This window comes from Cupressus sempervirens, chromosome 10 (assembly GCF_028749045.1).
Source record: "Cupressus sempervirens isolate cs-2001-9-10 chromosome 10, ASM2874904v1, whole genome shotgun sequence".
NCBI classification, from domain to species: Eukaryota; Viridiplantae; Streptophyta; class Pinopsida; order Cupressales; family Cupressaceae; genus Cupressus; species Cupressus sempervirens.
Window position 1 is genome coordinate 166,236,843 of NC_143127.1, and position 22,836 is coordinate 166,259,678.

Consider the following 22,836-nt stretch of genomic DNA (forward strand, 5'->3'; position numbering starts at 1 on the left):
TATATATATATATATATATATATATATATATATATATATATATATATATATATATATATATATATATATATATATATATATATATGCATCCGCATCCCCAAAAAAAAAATTTGCACATCCATGTACCCGCTTTCCGCATCCACTTCCGGATCCGCATCCAAATCAATAACTTAGCATAAGAAAATAAATAAAAATAAACCAATCATTAAAAAGGAAATACAAATATGTTTAGAGGGTAGGACTGAATTTTCATACCCGTACACACGTCTCTTGGTGTTTATATTAATCTATTATATGGCCATAACCTCATTCATTTACTCATATACCTTAATTTGAATGTTGTAGCTGTCCACATCACAGTTCACATAGCCCAAATCTCCAGCTATTATGCAATTAGCTGATTTAACAATTATGTTCAAAGATGAAAAGAATGGGTGCTAAGTTGTAAAACAAAATTCAAACTCATTACAAAGTAACTGCAGCTATCAGCATAAACACAATTAAGCACAAAACACACTTTATCAAAACTACATGCTCCAACAACCACTAACAGCCGTAGATAGCAGACAAATCAAAAGAATGAAAAAAATCTGATTGGCAACTTCTCTTTCTAATATGCTTAAGTTGAAAGAATTTCAAACGATATGAAAATAGAACAATTGTCAACAATTGACTAATACTGCTGATTGTCTGAGAAGATGAAACAATGATTACAATTAAAGTCATAGACCAAGACTTCAACCTCATCCAAATTAGAGAGTGACTAAAAGATAAGCAACAACACATATATAACGAACACAAATGACCCTCACTCTAAACGACGAGCTCCATCAGCCACTGAAAGCTATAAGAGGTAGTAAAGTTCAGCGAAAGAAAACAACAGCTGACTAAATAATTTGGGCATTCTTAAATCAGCAAGTTGTCTTTTAAAGCCTCGAAAACAAGATAATTGGAATCACAAAATAAAGGACATATTGTAACTGCATTGTTCATAATCCTAGATTTAATAGAACAAATTTTGTATTTCTTATGCAGACTAGAATTAAAACAGGTGAACTTATCAATCATTTCGTGTAAGTATGCACATTTTAAATGAATGGAAGAATAGCTTCGTTAAACACATTTTTATTGTCTTATTTCCTGTATAATGCATTTTGTCAATCTTTTCAATTCCTTGTTTTGACAGGCGTGCATTGATATCAGAACAAGGTTGGAGGGGAAGGATAATATTTTATATCTCTTATAAAGACTAACCATTGAACAGATGAACTGATAAGTTATTTCATCTATGTAAGTACATATGAGATGAGTGGAATGATAGCTTCATTCAACACTTTCTAATTATCTAGTTTCCTGCACATTGTGTTGTGCCAATTTTCTTTGCATTTCATTCCAAAGCCTATATTGATATCAGATTAAAAAGAATGAGAAGATCAAATTTATATTTTTAAGCATATTTATTCTTATTTTGAATTTCAGTAAAGATTTCAATGTGCGATTTCTAATTTTATTGTGAAGCAAAGCGCATTTCCAGTATATTTCAGATCAATTTAAAATAGAATGGAATTCATGTAATCATCACTTTCCACAGATGCCAGCGTCTTGGTGCCATTCGTTCCCATCACAACATCGTTATATCGCTCTGTGTAAACAACCTAGGGAATAAGATCTCTGTCCACTTTTTGTTTTTGCCTTAAAACTTCCTAATTCTTGAACAATTCATTGCAACTGTTCCATCTTTGAGTCTCTGATAGTATTGTTCTCTCTCTCAACATAATAAGCAGCTAAAAAGTCGGCATATACAAATGCCAGGAAGAAGCACCATTGTTTGCTTGTAAAGTCGCAGATGCTCATTATGTTGAAAGGGCAAATTGTATCAGTCATGTTGAATACTTCGACTCGGGCCATTGCATTAGCCAAATGCACACCTGCCTTCAATACCCACGCAAGACCTGCAACAATCTGCGTGCCTTCAACCAACAAATTTATTGGAATTTCGCGGCATTCTGTAATCCTAGCCTTAAAGGGTAGTGTGGCCTAGTGCGAACAGCGAATATTGTGCCCTTTTTTCCAAAATACAAATAAACAGTAGCTAGTCACTTTTCTAACAAGAGCTCTTTGATATGATATGATATGATAGATTTTAATGACGTCCATGAGACTAAAGTAGTCTATGGGACCATGCAATCCCCTCCCGAGTCAGGAGCCAAAACTAGTCAGTTGCAAAGTTTTGGTTAACTTGTCTCTTCTTCTTTGAATTTTGATAATCAACTCCGCTGTTCTCTTCACTTGATCTTCCTCAAATAAATAGTTGAAGTCCTTGTTCTGCAGAATTTTTGTATAATCATATCTGATGTCGTTGTAAGCCAAGCATTCCATGACAAAGTGTTGCTTTGTCTCCACTGTTCCCATATTGCAGAATAAACATGTTCTGTCTGCCCACTCTTCCTTTGGAACTTGCCATCTACCAGTTTCACATCGCAGCTGATGTGAACTAGTTCTAATTTGTGCCATCAACATTTTTGCTTTCCAATTAATAGGTGCCCTTATATAGGCCTTTTCATCATGACTAGAAGTGGGATTAAATTCTTTAATGTAATAAGATTTTTTCCTCCCTATGTGTCTTGTCCACAGAATATTGCAAAATTTTTCATTGACAAACTTTTTTATTTCTTTAATGTTATCCGGGCAAGCTTGGATGTTGATATCTCATTTTTGCATCCATTTGTCATTTTGTTTCATCCATGTGCTTTTCCGCCTCACAAGTTTTTCCTCTATTACCAACTTGGGCCAACGATGTGTTTCTAGACCTTGGGTTTTCTTTAAATAACTTAGCATTCGGATCAATGTGACGGCTTCTAATGGAAAGGAACCCACCTCCGCCAAAAGGATTTCATACAAAACTGTGGTCTTGACTTTAAGATTGCATGTGATAAAGTGTTTTTGAATTCTTTCTACTTGCCGCCATTTCTATTTGGACATACTACCGCCCCACACTTCACATCCGTATAGAATAATCGGAGTGGTCAGCAAACCAAACAGATTTTTCATGGTCGTCCAATCCCATAATTCTGCATTCCTGCACTTGTTTTGTAAAGAGTATAACGCCTTCCAGCCCCCTTGGATCCTTTTTGATCTACAAGTATCCCAGTTGAGTTTGTTATGAAAATCGATGCCCAAGTATTTGTACTCTTCCACAATCTCAAGGGGGCTATTTTCAAACAGAAACTTGTCTTGTATGCCCCTATTCTTCTTTAGTGAGAAGATCATAATTTTGGTTTTGCTAGTGTTAACTTGCATTCCTACATCATGGCAAAAAAAATTTAGTGCTTTCAAGTGCTTTTTCAAACTTTTAGCTGTGCTCTTTCAAGTGCATTTAAGAGTCGAAGTCCGGCTCGTGGCTGTATAGCCCGTAATGCACTTCCTTACGAAGGAGAGGACTGAGAATTTTTATTGAAAAGTTGGAAAAAATAATGTAAGGGAGTGCATTTTCGTGGCTGTATAGCAACGGACTCGAAGTCCCTGCCTATTGAGTGGACGAAGAAATAAAAAGCGATAAGCAACATACAATAAACATTGTGATTGCACAAGATCCTTAATTTGAAAATTATCAATTCAAATAATTTTTATTTCCAATTTTATGTCTTCAGCAAATTTGGAAAAACAATATGAGGATGACATTCTTATATTTATATTTCAAATGACATTCTTATATTTATATTTCAAAATTTTTCAATATTTATTTAATGAAAGATCCCTGATGGATGCCCTTGCTGATCTGCTGTAGTTTTTAAATTAATAAACTATATTTTCTTGTGATTTCTTTGATAGTCTTTGAGAATAGACAGAAGTTGCAGAAGGTTTTGTTTTTGTTTTGTGTTTTTTGATAGTTTTCACAATAGTAATGAATAATGAACAATAAACATGAGAGGAGACTGAAAATAAATAAAAGCATAGAGCCAAATCAGAATTGCTATAAATCGTACCAGGCAGATTTCTGATTTATAAAGCCAAATAATAAATCCAATGCAGTTTCAAGGAGCTTGCATCCAACAATGATGTCAAACTGCTGCAAATGGTGGCCCTAAGACTGCAAGGAATCACATCCCAACTGAAAGAATCAATCTGCAATGCTGAAACCATAAATCTACAACCTAAATCCACAATAAAGAATGGCGTATTCTATCCCTGATAGCAACGCACACTGTTTGAAGAATCCAATGCCAATAATTGCCGAGGGCTACGTCCCAGCCAATCCAAAACTTGGGGTTTGCGTCCTAGATGAAGAATTGCTCTTTCAGAGCCAATTCACAAAAACAAGTTTTTCAATATGCAAAAGATGATCTTAGAATGAAGCTTCCATCTCCTTATAACCCCCTCGCAATTGCAAATCAAACCCTAAGTGTCTCCAAGTGGTGTTGTGTAGTGAAAATGTTATAATTTCTTATTTTAAAGTAGTCATGTTACTAAAAAATGACCTTTTTCCTCATAGATGGAATTCCATTCATTGAAATGCCCTGAGACCAAAGAGAAAGATTTAGAGAATTTTGAGACCTTTCCAATGAGCTATCACACCATAGGATGCGCATCCAGATGAGGCAAAAAAACCCCTTATTACTCCAAAATGGCTAAAACTTAACCTTATTTAATTTATTTAATCACCAACTTAGGAAATATTTAAATATATTAAAATATTTCTCAAATGGTCCTAAAAGGCCCAAAATGACCAATCAAACATGAATCTGACCTTGTCACCTGTTTGTGACTGATGCCAAACAAGATGGGTCAACTGGCAGTCCATCCCTAAAATCTAGGGATGCTCCTAAAAAGTAGGAGACAGCCCCAATCAACCAAAATTGAGTCCCAATGACTCCCTTGTTGTGTGCACCTCTGAGAGAACTGTCACTGAACTGGGAGTTCCTCCTAAAAATTAGGAGATGCACTCTAAGTCTCCAAAACGTTCGCTGAGGTCTCCGAATGCCTCTTAGACCACTCCTAGTCAATCCCTACAAATTAGGAATCCCTCCTAAATTGTAGGAAACTGTTGTCCATTGCTCCAAACTACTTGGGAAGCTCATGCATGACTCTCAAAGTCCCTGGGTTGGTTCCCTCTATGCTCTGCTGGCCTATGGAAACCAGATAATAGACCAACCCTGCTAGAAATGTTGTCACTAAGGAAGGGCAGAAATTGGGGACATGACATTTAATGATTAAGTGCTTAAGTCGCAGCAGATGCTTTTACTATGAGCTATAATTGCCAAGAATGTGAGGTAGAAGGAGAAGAGAAGAATGTGAGAGTGGATTTGGGGAAATTGCACAAAGGTGGATTAAATCTATGGGAGTTCATCTATGGTGATCATTGTCTTTATGTGCTTAATTTGTATAATATATAGTTATGTGAACTTAATGAAAAAAAAAAATTAGAAACTTAATTTTTAAAAATGTGAAGCATTTGTCTATATAGTTACATTTTATTTATTAATTTTCTAGTTTTAAATAACATTTTTCCTTGATATTAATGATAAGATTTTATTTGGGATAAAAAACTAATTCTTATCAATGCAAATTTTGAAAGAGAAAAAAATTAATAGAAATTAGAAATAATTTTTTTAAAGTATATTCTTTTTTTTATGTGAGACATGACAATCACATGTTATAAGTCAAGGAGACATTTATTTGTGTCCTTGAGACAATAACTTGTCAATGGACTCATTAAACCTGTTATAGTGAGAAGATAATTAACATCATCATGTTGGAAGGCAACTCATGTTTAATATTGCCTTAGAAAACATTCACATCCAAATATTATAAGTTCATGTGGAACAAATTTTAAATTCTCACTAAGTCCATACATAAATCACTTCAATTAAAATTTGCAAACATCTATAAGATTTGCATGAGACTTCAAAGATGGGTATATCCTTCTTTCCAAATATTGTGTTATTTTTATTATAATATATGCAAAAGAATTTATGCATGAGCATTTATTCAAGATAAAGAACAGTGGAGACAATTGCTAGACATTAATAAAAATAGAGATGATGTGATGGACGTGGTGGAAATCATGTTAGAAAGCTTACCATGTTTTCATTAGCATTAAATAAAGACTCTTAATATCATTGTGAATTTTAAATTGTAACCCTATTTTAAACTCCTAAATAACCCAACCACAAGCCTAGAATCTACAAACAAATCAACCACACTAATAGAGTTCTAATTCAAATGCATCATTGTACAATAATCCAATAAATAACCTTCACACATATTATTAACTTTGACTCCATTGTTTGTCATGTTGATGTTTAAGGTAGCTACAAGAGAGCTCCTTCATAACTATGTTTGTTTTCCTCAACAAATTTAAACTATGAGTTGCATATGTAACATCATGAGTTAGAGGCTTCATGTCTAATACATGTCATGTTACTTGGCATCATGCTTTATTATGTCATGGTTACTTGGTATCAAGATCACTTGGCACTATTGTTAGCTGACAACATCCACATCATCTTTAGTGTTGTGCTCTTCTTTCATGTTTTCTTATGTATCATAAATGTATTGTAAAGGTCGTTGTTTGTGCTTCATTTTTAACTCTTACCATTATCGAGAGGTGCCTACCATTCTAGAGAAGAATTGTGTGTTAGCCTTGAATTTTATGTAGTTAATTCATGTTATAATATTGAAAATAGTGAATAATGTATGCTTTTAGATATATGTTTCTCTTGATGAATATTTTAATTCTATAAACAATGACTAATCTTTGTAAAAATGATTCTAGGATGGATCAAGAAGCAACAACATGATGAGACATCACATGCGAAGTCTTGTAGGCTATACAAATGAAAATTAGAGTTTTCTTTGTAGTCATGCGACTAAATTGGTGGCATGTAACTTCATTAAAGAGGAAGATCCTATGTAGAGTATCATTGTGATTAGTTTCTTTGAAGAAGAAGAAATGACATTTAGAGAGAGACCATTCAGTTGCATAAATTAGATTTAGATGGAGCTTAAGTGGCAAATGTAGAATGTCAAGTCCTTTGAAGAGGATCAATAATCTTGTGTAGTAGTGTGACTATTGAGGCTCCTTGTTTGGTCACCTTGGAATCAACTTTTTTGTGATAATCTAAAATGAGTATATTGTCCCTATTGAGGGAGTCTCAGCAAAGAGGGACTCTTAACATTTAGATGATCTTTTATGTGTTGATGAGTTCTTCTCTAAGAGAGAAATGTTTGAGGTGCAATCCCTTGTTAATGAGTTCTTCTCTATGAAATAAGTTCAAGGTGTAATCCCTTTTTAATGAGTTCTCCTCTATGAGAGAAGTTCAAGGTGAAATCCCTTGTTAATGTGTTCTTCTCTATAAGAGAATTTCATGGTGAAATCCCTTCTTAATATGTTCTTCTCTATGAGAGGACTTCAAGGTGAAATCCCTTGTTCTACTCTCTGGGAGCAGCCATGGTGAAAGTTATGTGTATTTTTTACTCACACTCTAGAAATATATATGGTGAATATAGTTATGTTGAGACAAAAATTTATATTGAGAAAATTTGTGATGAGATTTTTCTATAGACACTTTTGAGTTGGAACTTCATTGTGTTTGTCAAATTGAGACACTCTATGACATAGAATGATCTCTCTCTTGCTAAGTGAGTGTAAATGTTTAAGGTAGTTGTGAGATAGCTACTTCATAACTATGTTGGTTATCTTCAACAAATTTATGATGTGAGTTGCATATGTGACATCATGAATCAGAGGTTTCATGTCTAATAGCTATCATGTTACTTGGCATTGTGCTTCTTGGAATCATTGTTACTTGGCACCATTGCTAGCTAGCAACATCCACATTATCTTTTTTTGTCATACTTTTCCTTCATGGTGTCAATTCATATTTTCTTATGTATCATAAGTGTATTGTAATAGTTATTATTTGTGCTTCATTTTTACCTCTTAACATTATTAGGAAGTTCTTACCATTGTGGAAAAGACTTTTGAGCTAGCCTTGGATTATTCTCAATGTCATGATTAGATTTCTAGATGTGTAGCAAATTACTGAGAGACTACTCTATGTGTGAGAAAAATTCATTATTATTTTGTGTATTTATATTGCAAGAAAAGAGAGGTATGTGATTATCCTCTAAGCATGTATGTTGTTATGTTCAATCAACAATTGTATTTCTTCTTCTCAATGAAGTCTAAAGTGCTTGCTTGTTAGTATGTATTGTCATCTATCAAAGCATTTGTAATTGATATTACTTTTGCAATTTTCAAAGATCAAAGCTTATGATTGTAGGAAGTCTCATATCTACATTTTATAATCTTCATATCGATTGTGATCAAAGGGTAGATATATTGTAATTGATTTTTTCAAAAGTTGAATGTTGGCCCCCCTCCTAAGTTTTCCTATTTTGTTTTAGCTTCTTTTATTCCACTTTCTTGATCCTTGAAATGCTCTAAGTAAAGTGTGTTGACTTGGTTGTTAGCACCTCCTTCTTGGATTCACAACATAGGCTAAATGCCTCTTGTGGATCTAGGTAAGTTTGGTGTTTGTGACGTTTTTTGATAGCTCAAGCTTTTTGTGCAATGGTAAGCATACCAACAATTGGTATCAAAGCCTTGGGTCACGGTTTCAAATCTCGGGAGCTCTCCTTCATTCCATAGGTGTGAAACCCTCAATTTGTGCTAAGGGGGAGATTGTTGACTTGGTATTTAGCACCTCCTTTGGGATTCACGACATGACTTAACCACCTCTTGTGGATTAGGGTAAGTCTAGTGTTTGTGGCATTCACTGAGAGCTTGAGCTTTTGGCACAACAATAAACATACCAACAAAGTGACCTTTCAATGAAGCCATTGATCCTAGTTGAACCAAGTTGAAAGTGGTTTAGTGTGTTTCCAAGGTTCATCATGGCTCAACCATTTACTTATCCCTTTTCTTAAAAATTATGTCAGTATACATCTTGAACCACTTCATACCTCCCAAAACCCTTTGAATTGTTCACTCCCATTCATTAGGATCTAGGTCTCATTTTTAAAGCTATATCAAACTAGTCAAATTAATGTGTCAACCTCACTTTAGTTATTTGAATTATGGATCATGGTCTTCAATTTGCACATACTTTGACAACATTTAACCAAGATAAACCATGTTCTACCAGTTCAAGGGAGTATTGATGACATATCATTCCACCCGAAAGGAAAATATAACTGATGAAGGGATAGGGAGGGATGTTATTTGATGGGACCCACATGTGATTTTGAAGATAATAATATAAAATGAGCTATTAAAAAGGGAAATAATCATGATTAAATAAGGTTGTACAGTGATGTGACAAGTAATTAATATTTACACTCCTAAAGTTCTTTTCACCATTATTTCACATGGGTAGTGGATTTGGCAATTAAATCTTCAATATTGGGCATGAGGTTTAAGTTATTTTAAGATAAGCCTTAGCAAATTTATGTTCTCAATTATTAAGCAATGAGTAGCAAAATATAGGCAGTTTTTCTAGGTTGTCATGTTGGAGCATTACAATGTGTTTAGTCAACAAAGTAACTCCCAAAACATTTCATTATTGATGAATTATGATTTAAGGTTGCATTCCTTGTCTATTAATCAAGGTAGAACAAGTAAAATGAGGTCATAAATTTTTAATAATGCCCAATATTTATTCTATCTATCACCAATATCTAGAGATACTTCCTTGACTAATTTTAACATAGAGGATTTCAAAAGGAGACTTAGGAATTCACCAGACAAACCTTTTACCCAAGAAATTATTGAGAGTGGTCTCGTAAAAGCCACAACATTCTTGTAAGTAATTGCATGTCCAAATTTGATAAGGGAATGTGTCAAAATGTATGATGCAAAGCATCAATGTATCTACAGAGATTATGGGGAAATATTGTTGTCCATTAATAATAAAATAAGCATTTATATTTTGAAGATTCTAGAGCAAGAGGTATACTCATATTACACCCCCATAATGTATATTCACAAATATGAGAAGGAAGAGTCTACTTGTAAAAATATCATAGCTCTTAGTTGGTTGCTTAAATTCCAAAAGGGAGGTTCCAAATTATGAAGACCGCTCACTGCAAACCATATGAAACCTTGTGTATGGGACTTGGTTGTGTTGTTGCATAGGGTTAAAGGGTTAGATTGCAATGAAGTCTTTAACTTGGGTGGATGATTTCATTATTTAGATAATTTTATAAGGAAAGAAACAAATTGATTAGGGAGAAGTGATCACTGAGGCCATGGAAAAAATAATTAAATTTAGCTTGTCTCACATCAAGAGACTTTTACATGCCATCTTACTTGATTTATCATCTTTCTTGTACTAGGGAGTGGGTAGGTCTACCTTATTGAGTTGTGGTCCCAAGGAATTCATATATATGAATATTATGTATTGATGGAAAGGGATACAGTTGTGGAAAACTATAGAAGACTTAATGATGTCTTCATAGGGAGGTTGTTATTTGAAATCGGATGCTTGGTGGTCAAAAGGATTATAGATGAAGCAAATAAATTCATAAATGTTTATGGAATTTACTATATCTAATTCCCACACTTCACCTATATCTATGTAGGATGGTATGAGGGAAAACCTACCATGTTTCCAAGGTGTGCTATGGATTATTTCATGTTTGCAAGCAACTAGCAATGATGATCAAGTACATACCTAAAAAGGAACATGATACTCCTTTCCCTTTAGAACTAGGATTTTTTTCCTACAAGACTTTCTTAGATGTTGTGAGTATTGGGTATGATTTGAATAGATATAATTTCAAGTATTACTAAGTAAGGAAAGGCTTTGATAACAAGGGATACACTCACTAACATTTAGACCCCGATGATCAATTTAAGCATATGAGTCAACTGGAAGACTATTGGAAGGATTTCATGGATGAACTTGATGTTAGGAGGAGACATTGGAGCAAGTTCAACTTATGACATATAAAAAGCATAGGGTTAGAATTGGATGTTTCCCACATATAGAGTGATAGTCAATAAGCAATTGATCCTAAGTTTGAAGAAGTAAAGAATCATCCCATCCCCCAAATTAATTGGGCTAAAGATGAAAAAGATAATATTGAGATAAAGACATTTGGTTTTATGTAGAATATTGAACAATGGCTTAAACATAATAAAGTGAAGGAAAACAAATATTATAGAAAATCAAGTCCCATAAAGAAAACCAAGTCTCTTCAGTCGACTATATTTTTTGATGCTAATGTTAAATCTTTTGATGTAGGTAAGATCAAGTATCAACCAAATGGATCCTCAAGCAATAAAGAACCAATGTGACATGTTACTATGAGATCCCCTACTTGGTTAACTAGGTCAAGATCAAAAGCTTGCAAGAAGAAAGGACCGGGAGCTGAAGCAATGATAGACCTAGATTTGAGGGAAGAGCATGAACATTGGCCTCAACCCATGGATTTCATAATTACCCCTTTAGATTCAGATGCAATAGCTACATGGTTAGTACTACCCCTATAACCTAACACTACCATATAATCAGTTGAAGGTGCTCCCACTTAGTTAACCACCAATATTAATAAGAAAAGGAGTATAGTCTTTGTGTCAATTCTAGTTGGGGATATGGTGAGAAAGTACACCAGCAAGGAATAAAACACCAAAGAAATTAAAGACTAAGTCAAAATTTGATGTTGACTCAAAGACATGGAATCGGATGGTTGAAGTGGCTAGGAAATTTATACAAAAGAAGTTTTAGATCCTTCCATTAATGACTTCACAATAGAAAAAGTTGATCTTGGAAAAGCTAATAGAGAATCATAAAGCCATTACTTTGAACTTTTTGCTAAAAATATGTTGACTAGATCATAGAAGGATGGTAAACAAAAGAAAGAAATGAAGCAGACAATTAGTGCCTTGACCGACCACCTACATTGATTCCATCAATAGCTCAAGTCTTCATCCATTCTCCCACACACCATAGTCCTTTGATCCAACTTCCCCTAGTAACAAAAATATTCTCAATCAGATATAGAAGGGCAAAGTGTTAGCTAATTTCTTTAATGAATGGGTGAATGATATAATCAAAGATGATGAGAAATTCATTCTTGACTCTAGGGTTTTATATAATAATTTTACAAAGATACTACTCAAGTTCAAACTCAGATGTTAACTTGGGAAAATTAAGAAGAAAAATGGATTGAGGTTGCTTTGCAGATCCATAAAGTGCAAAGATATGGTGTAAACAAATTCCTATCTAAGAAACCCCTAAAGTAAGTGGTTGAAAGATGGTTATCCATCTACAAGAAAGACATAGACTGGAGGAATATTATGATTAAGACTAGACACCAAGACTTTTGAAGATGGAGAAGGAGTCACAAAATTTAGCTAAGCATCTAGACTCTGATATGAAATGTATCACTGTCACCTATATTTAGCACAATATCATTGTGGAGCATGATATGAATGTATTGGTCAAGGAATTCAAGAGAATAATTGATGAGATGAGAAAGGAAAAGACCCATATGGTGAATCACTTCACAAAGCTAGCAAAGATTGAGTATAAGCTCTTCCTATTTGATGAATAGTTATTGACACATGCACATAGGCTTGTGGAGATGAAATAGGAAAAATATATTTGGAAATAGAGGATTCCATCCATCAAAATCCTAAGCCATTCCTTTGCACAAAATTTCATGAATGTCTATAGGGAATGGGATTCAAAATGTAATGCGGTAATGAAACCCAAGAGTGGAAAACAAGAAGTCACTATGTGTGGCTTAGAAATATTTTTTCCTATTTTTAAAGGTCTTTTTTCTAAAATTCGGGATGTTTATCCACTAGTCATCAAGTGTTAGTTTTTAAAACTAGTTTATTTTGACATGTCATTCCTCTGAAAGCATAGGTAATTTTAAAGTTAGTTATGGTTAAAGCTATGATATAAATACTAGGATGAGTTGATGTTAAAGGTCTAGAATTTTGGATTTGTGAAACTCTATTAGTAATACAATATAAATGTCTTTATGTTATTTGGGCATAGCCTAGGAAATATTTTTTAATTAATCAAAAGTAATATAAATCAGTGTGTTTATATATTGGTTTTACCTTTCTATGTAATGGATAAATCATGTTCAGAAATTTGACTATTACCTAGTTTATATAAATGAATGTAAGTCTTTCTTTAGTATTATTGGTTGAGGATCAATTAGTTTTTTATTGGTGAGGTGAATTTTTATATAAAATTGTGATTTCTTGTATAATTTAGATTATTAATTTTACTTTTCATGTATTCAAAACATATTGATGGTTCACATGGGTTAGATGGGCTCCCCATGTCTATATTTGAAAATGTGTGGCACATCATTGGTATGGATGTCAGTCATCCTATTAGTGCTCGAAGCCTTCTTTAGGAGATTAATCCCACATTCTTGGTTCTAATCCCTAAAAATTTGGGTGTTGTTTATGTTGATCAGTTAAGGTAAATAAATCTTTTCAATTCTTTATGTAAGATCATTTCAAAAGTGCTCACCCTTCGGTTATTGAAAATCCTCCTAGTTTGATTTCTTTCCAAAAAAATGGTTTGTGTTTGGGAGGAAAATTTTGGACTCTATCATTATGGTTCATGAAAATGTGCATTCCTTAGTCAAAACAAAGAAGCAAGGGTTTCTTATGAAGCTTGATTTATCCAAGGCTTATGACATAGTGGATTGGGTGTTCCTCTTGAAGAAACTAAAGGCTTTTTGTTTTGGTAACAAGTGTATCCAACTTATCTCCCTATTGATTTCCACTCCTTTAAAAAATTAGTCTTCCAAAGGAATGAGGCAAAGAAACCTCATTTATCCTATTTTATTTGCTATCCTTGTTGACTGTTTGGGAAGATACTTCTCTAAGCTTGGTTTTGAAGGTTCTATTCATGGTCTCAACCCTTCTTCACATCCTCAATCTTGCACTCATGAACAATTTGTGGATGAAAATATCATCATGGGGGAGGCTTCTATCAGGGAAGCTAGAAATATGAAGGTTGCTTTAAATACGTATTCTTTTTCCATGGGCCAACTGGTGAACTGGAATAAATGCTCTATTTTTTTCTTGAATAATCAAGATGCCATATAGTAGAGAATATCTAGAATCTTAGGGTGCTCTATAGACTCTCTTCTTGGGTCCTTATTGGGTCTCCCTCTTTGCCTTAATCCTTCAAATTCCTTTTGGAATAGCATTAATGAAAAATTTAATTAGAAGCTTTCTAGCTAGAAAGGGAATCTTGCTAGTCAAGAAAAAAAGGGATTGTTCTCAAAAGTTGTCTTAAAATATCCAGATGTATGGTTTAAGTCTCTTCAAAATTCCAAGAAAATATACAGATATGATAGAAATGATTTAGAAGAACTTCTTATGGTCAGGTGTGGAAGAAAGGAAATTGATATCTTTTATTGCTTGGGACCAAATTTGTAGGTCGAAAGTTGTAGGGAGTTGGCAATCAGACCCATCAAAAGGCTTAATAAGGATTTACTAACTAAAAATAATTAGAGAATGTATTTTGAGAATAGGGAATGGAATTTAATTTGGAAAGGAAAATATTTATATGATTTTTCCACAATAGGGCATTTTTTTTATGCACATACGGTTGGAGATGGTTCTCACATTTGGAGATCTTCAAGAATGCAAGCAAGTGGCTCAAAAGGGTATAAAGTGGAAGCTTGGATATGGTTTAAAGATGGTGATGGATTATCCTTTGAGGTATATAATTGAGGGTCAAGATACCATTGATCAATGCAAACATGCCTATGGTAATACATTACTTTTATATTTTATGTATTCAAAACATAAACATGATTACTAATTATTTCATTGTTAAGGAAATAATTAAGGAGGACATGATACATTGTGTTAGTGGTAATATAAAAAAATATGATGTGTATGATAGGAAAGTATTAAGATCATTTCAAGTTGAGATGATGGTGTCACGCCTTGCAGAGCATTGACGAGTGGCAAATTTTGTGGGTGTTTTGGTTGTTTTTGTTACAATAACTAGAGAAACACTTGGATTTGAAGGTTTGTGTGCATATCTTTCAAATAAGTTGTAGAGACATCAGGGAGAACCAAAGAGGCATGAGCTGAAATCTTGTGATTAATGGAGAGATATTCTACAAGTTTGGGACCAACTCAACAATGGAGGAATCATCACTTATCTTGAGAGACTTCGTGGAAAATCTTGAGGCTATGTTGGAGTTCTTAAAAGGGTTGGAGGGTTGAAGGAGAGTAATATTATTGTATATGACATTTCTTTCCATCTCTATATTGACCTTATCTTTGAGATTTTTGGGTTTTTGTTTGATGGTTTGAATTTCTTCAAGGATAGAAATTTCATTGAGGAAGGTATAGAAAAATTTCCCAAGGATGATGAAGAAAAGGAGGCGCTTGTTTAGGTGGGTTATTATTCTTCAAATAAATAGATAAAACCTAATTGGAGGCATGTTCTTAATTGTGTTAGAGCTTATTTTGCTTTAGATGGTAGGAAACAAAGAGTCCATCGCTTTAACTTTGTTTTTGTATATCACTTTTGATACAGGGATAAAATATATTTTCCATTCTACATTCATAACTCTCTAAATTCGAGTTTGATTAAACAAAAAAAGAATCTATCATTTCTCATCCTTCTATTTGTATATTACTGCTAAACCCAAAACCGATCTAAATATATTCCTTCTTCTCATTAATAATTTAGAATGACTAATATAATGATTTTATAGTTTTTTTTTTTTTTTTTTGGTTTATAACTTCCCAACCACCTTTTTAACCAACTTATTATGTACTTTTAACCCTTTTTGTACTTTTTGCAAAGTTCCAAAGTTGCAACTTTTAAGCAACTTTCACATTTTGAATATTTTGATCTCATAATTTTGTGGTGACCTTAAAAACATGTCATAATGGAATATTGACCACCATTTACAATATTTTTACCCTTCCTTGAGTTTACAAACACATTTTGACCTTATTGACTACATTAAGACTTCCTTGCACAATTTTGATAACTTATTACAAATCGCTTGTCTAACCTTTACACCTTGACATAATGGACTCAAATACATTATAAATGGATCAAATGAATTTAAATACCTCACATTAGGACTCTTAATCTCCTTTTTCTCTTTTAATTTAGGTGATCCTGCACCTGTAGTGGAAATAAGAGGAAACCCTCGTGGATTATCAAAGGAACTAAGGGCAATAAGCAAGAGCTTGATGAAAGTGCTAGGATGGATATAGGTGATGAGGAAGACATTGAAGAGGAAGAGTTAGAATATGATAGGGTCTTGGAGGACTTTTGGGAGAATAATTTGGATGGCATAGAAACAAAATATGTTAGGGAGAATCTTTTCCATAAGAATCAAAACATTCCCCATGCTAAGTCTCATAAGGATTTTTCTTCCTCTTCCCCTGCGAAGAAATTAAAAAAAGATAAAGATACCCATGGGAATAAGTTGAAGCAGACTAATATCAACAAGGATACTTCTCCAATTAAGATTGTGGATTATCCTACCTCAGACTCTGAGGATGTATGCCTAGGTCATGATAAAAAGGATTATGTGATTCATGAGCTTACTAATGCCCCTACTTCCCTGGAGATTCTTACAAAATCCAACAACAAATTTGACCTTTCGTTGGTCATGAACAACTAGACTTACAATGAAATCCATTCTCTCATAAATAAATTTATTATTTTGGAGAAAAGGTTGGAGGAATAGATTGAGTTAAGGAGGAAGATGGACAAAAATTATGAGGACATATTGATCCAACATAAGGATTTTGAGGAAAGGATTAACAAAATGCTTAAGAATAGTGATGAAAAAATCCACACTTCTATCCTAAAACTAATGAATGACAAAATCAAATCAAACAAAGAAGGCATTGAGCTTGAGGTTGATTTAGGTAGCATAGGGAAAGAGCCAGAGATAGCAGAGAGACCAAGAAAAAGGACCAGGGCTAAACTCAATAAGAAGAAAGGTAGTATCTTTAGTGCTTCAAAGAATACTGAAGATGAGCCTCACATGATAGAGATACAAGTAGTCAAAGCTCTTAAGGAGCTTGTCTAGGCTTGGGTCATCCTTGTTTGGTCTTTTATCTTTTTGGTTTCTATTTTTTCTACTGGGTTTGGTCATTCATAGTGTTGGTTTTATTTTTTTTGGTTGTTGGATGGTTAGATGGTTTTTTCTTTCTTCAACATAGTACTTATTTTTGGACTCTATTGAATATTATGTAATTCTAATTTCTGAACTAGGGTTTTAGATCCCCTAAAAACTCATTTCTACCTTTATCCAAAAACTTGCTAACCAATAAAAAAATATATATTGTAGGGAGTATCTCATAGATTAAGGGTGAAACAAAGAAATTTGTGACAATTTTTAGCTATTTCACAAATTTTATCTATTTCTTTTGTTTTGTAAGGTGATTTTGGAAGTCCAAGATTCTTCTAGAGGGTAGGTGTCAAGAATGAGTAAATTACATATAGAAATAGGTATACTATCGATAAAATATGTGTCAGCTCTTTACATTCTCTACCATTCAACCCATCTTTGAATCATTAAATCTAGCAGTCATTTGCTACATATATTTTAAAGTAAATTTTGAAGGGTTTGAAAAAAATTGATCTTGGGAATTCATGAAAAATCATAGCTAACATCAAATGAGAGGTTTCCAATCAAACAAAGCCAATGAGGCAACAACAAGATTTTATTTATGGAGGGACTAAAAACCACATTATATGCTTCAAATGAAGAACCCAAATTTCCTTATAAATAGACATGCTTGAAAAATCTCTCTGCACTTCTCAATCCTCCTCTACTTTATATATAGAGTAACATTGATCTTTTAATTAGAAAATTAAGGTTGATTTTAGTGGATTCATTTGCTGTAGGGTCTAGATTTGATTTGTGAATGTCTTTTCTTGGTTTTACATAGTTTAGATCCTAAAAATCTTCTCTGTAATATACTGAGGCTTTTCAATTGAGATCATTGTTCCTTTGTGCACCTTTAGTTTCTTTTTCTTTTTCAAATTTAGATTAGTAATATAAAAAATTGTTGATTTTAGCAACATAAAATATCCAAAGTAATAGATGCATTTGATTCTCTTAAAAAGATAATTATATAATATGCTTATATGGATGTCTAACAATTTCTTATTGAGTATATTGAGGCTCTTTGATTGGGATCATGTCCTACTTTAAGCTCTAAGTTTTGTGTAAATTTAAATTTTGGTCTACTAGAACTTTATCTTCCATAGCATAAGATAATACACCTATCAATACTAGTTGTGAAGTGGTATGGTTATGGCAAGTTTTGGGTGATTTTTAACTTTTATAGATTATAGTGACTATGGTCTCTTCTTGACAAAGAAGATTCTATTATTATGCTCACACCACTAATATGGAAATTTATCATCTTCATCATGTCACTACATTGAGCGATACTAAACCTATATGTTATGTGCTTTGTCATATTTTGGGCAAAATTGAACTTGGCCTAGTTTAGTCATTAAGGGGTATTAGATATGATGTAATGTTACACACTATAATAGAATACTATAAGTAATTTCATACATTGCTTAAGTAATTTGAAATTATTTCAAATTTTAAATCTAAACTGATTTTTTTGAACTTAACATTAAATTGTTACTTCATCGGTATCATTTGAAAATAAAGAAAAGTATGTTCTAACTCATAGATGGATAAACAATATGAAAAAATAATTGATTCTAATAAAAACTATATTTACCAAAAAAAAAAAAAAAAAAAAAAAAAAACAACTTAACTTGAAGAACTTATAAACCTTATGCTAACTTCGTACTAGACCTTAGATCTTGAATTCTAGTTGACCAATTGTTAGAATTCCTACTACTTTAAGTCCAATTAATACCTTGATAATGCATATTATTTCAATAACTTACATATTTACTTTAAAATTCTATTTTTAAATATTTCATATTTTAAAGGGTAAATCTAAACTGATTTAATCTACTCATTTAAGATCCGTATCACTTTAAAGCAAACAAACAGAAACATGAAAATATAGAGAGCCTTCATAAAATAATAATAATAATAATATAGGGAAAAAAAAGAAAAGGAAAGAAGCCTACATGAACAACTTGTAAACCCTAATCAACCTGCCGCTGGTAAGCTTTCAATTGGCCTTGAAATTGCTGGCTTACCTTTCGACTCCTAATTAACTCGGATCAAAATTACGCTGCAAAAGATTGATTTGAAATTTGCCAAATCTAAATGCACACAACAATTTTGCTTCAAATAATTTATTTTGAATTCCATTTAGTAACAACTTAGATGGGAGTGGTGGAAGAATTGGCAGGTTACAAAAGATAGCTATCTGTGCAGTGAAGATTTCTGAGCTGTAATGATAGTTATTATGTGTAACGTTTGGTGAAAATAAAGGAAGAAATGATTAGAGAAGAAGAAATGATCAATTTTTAAAAATAATTGTAATAAAAATAATTTCAAGAAATAATGTGAGCTCATCTTACACTCCAAAATATTTCTATTTCAAGATAAAGAGAGCTATACAGTAATTGATAAGTAAAAATAGCATCAAGAAGATGGTAAACAAAGTAAAGAAAATTTCATTTCATTGTCTAAAATATCTCCAGTAGAAGAAACAAATCTGGATCTAGCATAAGTTTATTTAATAATATCATATTTAAAAGACGTGATAAATAATAAAATGCATGCTTTTAACAGATAATGAGAATTTTGTGTTAAATTGAATCAAATACAATAAAAATAAAACTCATTGAACAATTGCACACAACTTACCTCAAGTTTCTGCACAGAATTTGTTGCGTTGTTAACAATGAGATGAGAAAGGAAAATGAAATTTTGTAGCAAAATATTGTTGTTGACTTAAAAATCTCTTTTAGGCTGATGGTGAAGAATGTTCAACTGCGTGAAGAATTGTTTTCTCTGGCATAAAGCTTTACAAAGTATAGCTTATAACAATTTGTATGAGAAAATGAAAATAGTTCTAAATTTTGTCATATCATTCCATTTAAGCGTGGTCTGTAAATGTTATTCTAAATTCTGTTTGGAATTTTACGCAAAATCTTCTCATTTAAGAATTGCATGTAAATCTTGCTGTCAAAAATCATCTTTGAATCTTCTCCATGCGCTCTATTTTGGAGATGTTTCTAAATTTTTCATTCAAGAATTTCTTGCAAATCCTTTACTGCATGCATTCTATTTAAAACTTGTTTCTAAATCTTTCATTCAAAAATTGCCTATAAATCTTCTCAATACATTCTATGTGAGAATTATTTCAAAATCTTGTATTTAGTAATTGCTCGTAAATCTTCCACTTTCAAAGGGGTTGTAAATCTTGTCGTAAAATTTGGCTGTAAGAGCATCTTTAAATCTTCCATTCAAAAATCCTCACTGCCTCAGCACTTTGATCGACATGCCTATTGACAAGTGGTTCCATAAATTGGTTTGATTTCAAATTAACAATTAATGATATCTTTGTAGAACTAAATAGGCCATTGAATGAAATTAAATAATCCACATTAATACATTTGATTTAATTACTAGCTTATATATATTTTTATATATATATAAAAAGTCGAGAGTTATCGTTCTCGAGGTGCCTATTGCATTGAGGCAATTTATGAAAATAGGCACCTCGAGAAGGATAACTCTTGGCTTTTTTATATATATAAAAATATATAAGCTAGTAGCACTCGCAATGAATAAATGAAAGACATTATTGTCATTAATGTAAAAGAATAAATAATAATTATTAAACATATTAAATTTTATGATACATTATAGATTTTATATGTTCACTTCAAAATATACTTAATACAATATATTTCCTTTGGAAAAAAAATCACCACTAAGATAATAATTAATATGATCAAAATATTTTTTTTTTCAAGTAATTAAAATTAACCTTTGGATAGAAAATAGAGTTTTCATTTGCATTAGTGCTAGCATAAGTTTTATCCTTAAAGCTAGATTATTATTTGCAATTGAGAAAAGGTTGTAGTGGGACTTCTTTAAAGAAATCAAGAGTTAAAGAGTTATTAAGGCTTCGAATTTTATAATACATGGTGTGTTTATTAATCATTAAATTAATGTCTGAACAACTCTCTCATGTTTCTTTATCTCTCATCCTTCACATTATGTCTAGCTCGTGACTCTCTCTCTCTCTCTCTCCCTCTCCCTCTCCCCATCACCAAATCCATCCATTTGATTCCCTACCTCATCTCTTCCCCCTCTTTTGTCTTTCTCTTTTTTCCCACACGCTCCTATCATTTTGTCACCCAATTAGTATTAATCTCTACATCATGTCTTTCACCCTCTCCCTCTTCTCTCCCTCTCTCTTTCTCCCTAACTATAGTCTTTAACTCTCTCCCCTCACTCCCCTCACAATATCATCCCCCTAGCCTATTCACCCTCTATATCTATTGCATGTCTCTCACCCTCTCTCACTCACATGGCTCTTTACCTCTCACAATGTCTTCCCTATAATTACCCTCTTACACTCTCTCTTCTAGGTAAACTCACACACACACATGTACACACACACACACACACACACACACACACACACACACACACACACACACACACACACACACACACACACACACACACACACACACACACACACACACACACACACACACACACACACACAAACATCTCCCCTCCTTCATGCCTCTTTATCTCTAAAATTATATCTATATGTCTAACTTATGTTTCTCACCCTCTCCCTCTTATCTCCCTCCCTCACCCTCTCTCTCATCCCATCCTACTATTACCACCTACTGCTGTTGTCTCATGTACCTTTACCTCTCACCATATCTCTTGATGTTTACTTCATGTCTCACCCTAATTTTCTTGTCTTATTTTCTTTAACATATCTTCTCATATAATAACATCTCTCTCTCTCTCTCTCTCATTATTTTTATCTTCTCATCATCATCTCCATCTATATTGGACCCTAGTTATCCTCTCTCTCTCTCTCTCTCTCTCTCTCACACACACACACACACACACACACACACACACACACAAAAATATCTATTTTAGATAGTAGCTATATTTTCTCTTCCTCTTCCTCATCACCATCTCTCTATCCACTCTTATTCTTCTCCGCATTGTTTCCCTCCCATGTTTTATAATCTCTTATACTCTCTCTTTATGTTAACCTCATGTCACTCTCCATATATGCCCTTGCCTCAGTCTCTCTCACATGTTCCATGTCCTCTCCCTCGAGCCTCTATATCTCTAGCATTCTCTTTGTATGACTATCTCACGTCTCTCACCCTCTCCCCTTTCTCTATCTCTCTCATCCCCTCCTATTATTATCACTAACTCTCATTTTCTCTTGCATCTTTACCTCTCATCCTCTCTCTTGGTGTCTACTTCATGTCTCACCTCATCTCCTATTTTATTTTCTTTGACATGCCTCTCTCTCTCTCTCTCTCTCTCTCTCTCTCTCTCTCTCTCTCTCTCTCTCTCTCTCTCTCTCTCTCTCTATTTTTGACTATATCTCTCTATGTATACCTCATGTTTCTTTCCCTCTCCCCCTTGTCTCACTCTTTCTCTCTATGATGTCACCTCATGTGATTTATCTCCCTCTCTCTCTCTCCCCCTTCCCACATCTCCATCTCCATCTATTTTGGACCCTTGCTATCATTTTTCTCTCCATATCTCATCTCTCTCCCTCTCCTCTTTTCCTTCTCCCCCCTCTAACCATATCTTCCCCCTAATCTCTCTCTCTCTCTCTCTCTCTCTCTCTCTCTCTCTCTCTCTCTCTCTCTCTCTCTCTCTCTCTCTAATTATGCTCTAATTATTTCTTTC

General features: G+C 33.2%; 1 pseudogene; it reads right to left on the reverse strand.

Moving 5' to 3' along the window:
- Window positions 1-1,719: 1,719 nt before the first annotated feature.
- Window positions 1,720-22,836, reverse strand: part of LOC149533125 (C4-beta,C20-epoxidase-like) — a 138,196-nt pseudogene continuing 117,079 nt past the window's right edge.